At 41.3% G+C, this 5,246-nt stretch overlaps 1 long non-coding RNA gene and 1 other non-coding gene across 4 annotated transcripts in view; both read right to left on the reverse strand.

Annotated features, from left to right (window-relative positions):
• Positions 1-4,679, reverse strand: part of LOC139028329 (uncharacterized) — an 8,427-nt gene extending 3,748 nt beyond the window's left edge. Inside the window, exons 1-4 of one of the 3 annotated variants that reach the window (XR_011480517.1) lie at positions 2,569-4,679; positions 2,295-2,358; positions 1,929-1,981; positions 7-667 (exon numbers count right to left, since the gene is read on the reverse strand). This is a non-coding gene — a long non-coding RNA (uncharacterized lncRNA). The other 2 variants (XR_011480516.1, XR_011480515.1) reach the window with 2 other exon arrangements.
• On the reverse strand, positions 1,155-1,354 carry LOC112081163 (U2 spliceosomal RNA). The gene has a single exon (XR_002896356.1). It is a non-coding gene; the product is annotated as a U2 spliceosomal RNA (small nuclear RNA).
• Positions 4,680-5,246: the final 567 nt, after the last annotated feature.

The following is a 5,246-nucleotide window of genomic DNA, read 5'->3' on the forward strand; positions in this document are numbered from 1 at the left end:
AGAGACAGAAAAAAAAGAACCGTTATAGTACTAGATTATTTCCTGGTTCTAGTACTAACATATAAATGAACACAAATTTCCATACAAGTAAACCCATGTTATGTAATGATTTCTCATGACAGGAAATGACTTGATAGCACTACTACAGGGAAGTCATTGTTGTCGTGAAACTAACATTGACTTTGATATAATACTTGTGGTATTAGATAGGCATTTTTTCACAATATTGCGTAAGTCAACGTACTGTATAAAACATGTGGCTAACATTCCATCTGAAGAGCTAATGGGTATGCAGGCTTTTGTGACAGCCCTGCTCAAACACCCAAWTCTGATTTTCAAGGTCCTATTGAACAGTAGAATATGGTGTGCTAATGTATTGGATTTTTTTTTTTAAACAATTACCAAAAACGTTACAAAAAATCTGAAAGTAAAAAATAAAAGGCCTAATTCCCTGTTCAAATGTATACATTTCCATGTGTTCTATATTGCTAACGTTCTCTGAATCATTGTAGGAAAGAATGCAATCTCAGCAGCTTTCATGTGGTCTAAAACTTGAGCAAATTACACCAAAATTTGAATGATACTTTTACAAACGTAATGCACCCGCAGCGCTGGAAAGGTGTTTAGGACATGTTCTATAGTTGCCATGTCGTCTCCCAGAGCCGCACTTGAACAGAAACGCACATGATACAAACGTTGGCCTACACCAAAGAGACAAACAAAACTCGCAGTACAGTCACTGAAAGGATATTTCCCACTGATTTGTATAAAAAAATGTCAAGCGTTGAGAGACGTTCGATAGAACCAGTACAGGAAGATCTTCATATTGGATTTTATTATTATGGTATTACGCACTACTACCGGCGGGAAAAGCAATATAGATGCAACTCTACCCTGCAGTCCAATCGAAATTTGACCACTTTAACCCATCCCCTCCGAAAGACACGCATACATCTACAGGTTGGACAGGTAGGAGCCTGCCACACTGGGTGCCCAAGGAGCAGTTGTGTGTGTGTGTGGTTTTACGTGCCTTGCTCAAGGGCATGCAGGCAATGGCATCTAGGCAACCCTCACTTCCCGCCAGACTCGGGATTCGAACTGGCAACCTTCTTGTTGTTGGCTCACCTCTCTAACCATGAGGCTACCTGCAGCCAGAGAGGTGCACCCTTCCTGGAGAGCCTGCATTACTAGGTCGATGCGTGCAGCAGATGAGCAAGCCCCTATTCCATCTCCCCGTTCCAAAAAACAATTTCATATATGGCCCCCAGATAAGGGACGTAGCAGATATTACACTGACAGGAACAGATTTTTTAAGAGATACTACACTTGATCTTAGCCAAAGGCAAGAAGCCAAAAAAGTTGAAAAGTATCTTGACTGTCAAACTAAATATGGCCAGAGGAGCCAGATGGGGGCAAATACACAACCATACACATTCCAAAACATATTGGCACATACACCAGATCTGACCCACGTCTCGCTCCTGATCAGAGGTGATCATGACATTGAGTTAGACAACTTTACTGTCTAGTTCTACATGACAGATCCCAAACAATAACTTGGAATGTATTTGATTTCAAATACAAACAGGGCTCCCGTTATCTCTCTGTTTCAGAGGGGTCGGGTTAAATAGGAAGACACATTTCAGTTGAAGGCATTCAGTTGTACAACTGACTAGGTATCCCCTTTCCCTCATTTAGAATGTTGCTGTGTGTTAGTTCACAAACACAGCTGTCTATGCGAGGTGAAAATGTGGCCTTTCAAAGACCGATCGGCAGGGTTTTCACTTTTGGTACAGTTCTGTTGGTTCTACTGCAACACACAAGCTCATTAAGTGCTTGGTAGATTTCTTATACTATTTGAACCGAGTTCTGCTATTACTGCACAACTCACAATCTACTTAAACTTAAAGATCAGACGATGATTATACCTGTTGTGGTTGAAGATTGTTGTGGGGCTGCTGTGGTGGTTGAACTCTCAGTGCTACCTGAAATATATCATAAGCAAAATACACTTGTCATGCTTGAATAACAATTATTTCTGCACTACAAAGATGGTTCTCTTTATCTCAGTGTTTCCCAAACTTGTTCATGGGGACCCCAAGGGGTGTACGTTTTGGTTTTTGCCCGAGCACTACACAGCTTATTTAAATAAGCTTGATGAAAGTTGATTCTTTAAATCAGCTATGTAGTGCTAGAGGCAAAAAAAGAGAGCCAACATGTGTACCCCCCCGGGGTCCCCCGGTTGAAGTTTGGGAAACCCTGCATTATCTTCTTCCAGATTTACGATCAGTGACATAAATACTCGTGTGGGTGTAGATGGTTGTGGGGCTGCTGTAGTGGTTGAACTCTCAGTAATGTCTGAAAATATACCATAAGAACAAAAAGCTTAATTAGTTTGTGTTAAATAGTGCTGCAATGTTTACAATAGCAATACCAGCTTAATAACTGATGTTTCATCCCTTCAGTACAGCTAAGCAACAGTGGAACTTTAGAAACCGCTCTACTGTCACATGTACTTCCAAACCAACTTTTTTTTTCCATTAAAAAGATTGACAGGAAGCTTCTTACTTAGAATTTGAATTACAAATCTCTTTAGAATTGTAGATGCACAGTCCACATAATACTGTTGCTTTTCATCTTCTTTGGTTACATTCCAAATTACAACAGCAAGGCCGTTGGCGTCATTCTTCAACTGGATCCTGTCCTGATAACGTGGATCCACAGTCAACTCTGACAGCTTCTTGCTATACTCGAACACTTGGCCAATTTTCTCTGTACATAGACTGAAGTTTGACAACGGACACTGGTCATCATCAGGTATTTCTATGGATAAGGACTCCCCCACACGACAACGAAGTGTTTCCATGAAAACTGTAAAAATAGGAGAAAATATTCACTGCACAATTTTTACAGCCACAGCAAAAATGATTGAACATTAAATAATGTTACTCCCCAGGCTTATTTTCAAGAYGCTGGTGCTATCTACATACACTTTCCCTCAGCCAACAATACAGAACAGGAAAAAAATCAAGTAAAGCAGTATTTTTATGTATTGACTAATAAAGTGTGTCAAGATTATTTTCAATAATTCAAAAAAAGAAAGAAAAAAAGGCTATAACGATGGTTAAAAATGTACCCTAAGCAACCTATAAATGGGACAACCCCGTCAGTCATGTTGACTGACTCAAATTTATGCTGGTGGAACCTCTGCTGTAGTCCAGCCATGTTACATTTTGTAAACGAGCTAGCAAATGGAAACTTGGGAAGGAACAGAAAATAAACATCCACTCGAACTATGTCCCACCAAAAAAATACTGAAATATATGGTAAAACAGATAACAGTAAAAGTGTATATGTTCTATTTGTAAAGTAATTTAGGATGATAATTATGTTGAGTGTAAGGTTTCCAAACCAGTATTGCAATTAAGGATAGAGCGTTTCACACCTTCAATTCCACTCAGCTAATTAAAATGGAGTTGGTCAGAACAGCAAACTTTACCAGCCACCAGCAGAAAACACAAACATGCATCCAACTTACAATAGGAGTGTAACGGTACAGTACTCATACCGAACCGGTCGGCACGGGGACCTYGGTCCAGTCTGCACTGCGTACTTGAATGAATACATTCAAAAAAGAACACTAGGCCTATGCTTACTCCGCATTGTACAGTGAGCTCCAAAAGTATTGGGATAATGACCAATTCTTTTTTGGGGGGGGTCTGTACTCCAGCACTTTGGATTTGAAATTATACAATGACTAGGAGGTTAAAGGTACAGACTCAACGTATTTTCCTCCATAATCAGGTGAACTGAATTACAGCACTTTTAGTACATAGTGCCCCCCATTTTAGGGGACCAAAAGTATTGGGACAAATTTACTTAAATGTGTATTCAATTAGTCAAGTGTAGTATTTGGTCTCATAAACCTGGCACGTAATGATGACATCAAACTTGTTACTTTACAAACTTTTTGGATGCATTTGCAGTTTGTGTTTCAAATTATTTTGTGGCCAACAGAAATGAACAGTAAATAATGTATTGTGTCATTTTTATTGTAAATAAAAATAGAATGTTTCTAAACACTTCTCAATGAATGTGGATGCTACCATGRTTAYGGRTAGTCYTGAATGAATCATGAATAATGATGAGAAAGTTACACAAAATKGTCTGTAGCRATGGTGTTCTCCGTTTTGCTCTACGACCCCCACAAACATCTTGGGGGACCCCTCTGTGGAAAGGTGGGACTCTCACAAACATGTACATGTGTTTTTTCCCCTCTAAGATCATAGCCACAGGAAGTAGGAGTGCTGAGGGTGCTGCAGCACCCCCTGAAAAATCTGAATATCATATTTTCACAAAAGTAGTTCACTGGACCTTCACTAGTCCTGTATTAGCAGACAGATATAGCCTTCTCTAGCACAGCCGMAAAAAATGACAGCGCTGCAATGTATATATCAGTGTATTGCAGAAATCGTACATGCATTGGATTGCAATGCAGGTGTGGTAAAATAATCCAGTCCAGTTTAATGAATTATAGTGTAGGCTAATTCGAGGCCGAGTGGCRCAGTGTTTAAGACACTGCATCGCAGTGCTAGAGGCRTCAATCCCAGGCTGTATCACAACCAACCGTGATCGGGAGTCCCATAGGGCGGCGCACAATTGGCCCAGCGTCATCCGGGTTAGGGAAGGGTTTGGCCGTCATTGTAAATAAACGTGAATAATTTACAATGACGGCCTACCCCGGCCGAACTTGGACGACACTGGGCCAATTGTGCGCCGCCCTATGGGACTCCCAATCACAGCCGTATGTGATTCAGCCTGGATTTGAAACAGGGTAGTGACACCTCTTGCACTGAGATACAGTGCCTTAGACCGCTGCGCCACCCGGGAGCCCAGAAGATCACAGTGGCCTCCATCATTCTTAAACGGACAAAGTTTGAGCTGGCCACCCAGACAAACTGAGCAATCGGGGGAGAAGGGCCTTGGTCAGGGCGGTGACCAAGCACCTGATGGTCACCCTGACAGAGCTTCAGAGTTCTCTGTGGATATGGGAGAACCTTCCAGAAGGACAACCATCTCTGCAGCACTCCACCAATCAGGCCTTTATGGTAGAGTGACCAGAGGGAAGCCACTCCTCAGTAAAAGGCACATGACAGCCCACTTGGAGTTTGGCAAAAGGCACCTAAAGGACTCTGACAATGAGAAACAAAATTCTCTGGTCTGATGAAACCAAGATTGATCTCTTT

This window comes from Salvelinus sp. IW2-2015, linkage group LG10, assembly GCF_002910315.2.
Source record: "Salvelinus sp. IW2-2015 linkage group LG10, ASM291031v2, whole genome shotgun sequence".
Taxonomy (NCBI): Eukaryota; Metazoa; Chordata; class Actinopteri; order Salmoniformes; family Salmonidae; genus Salvelinus; species Salvelinus sp. IW2-2015.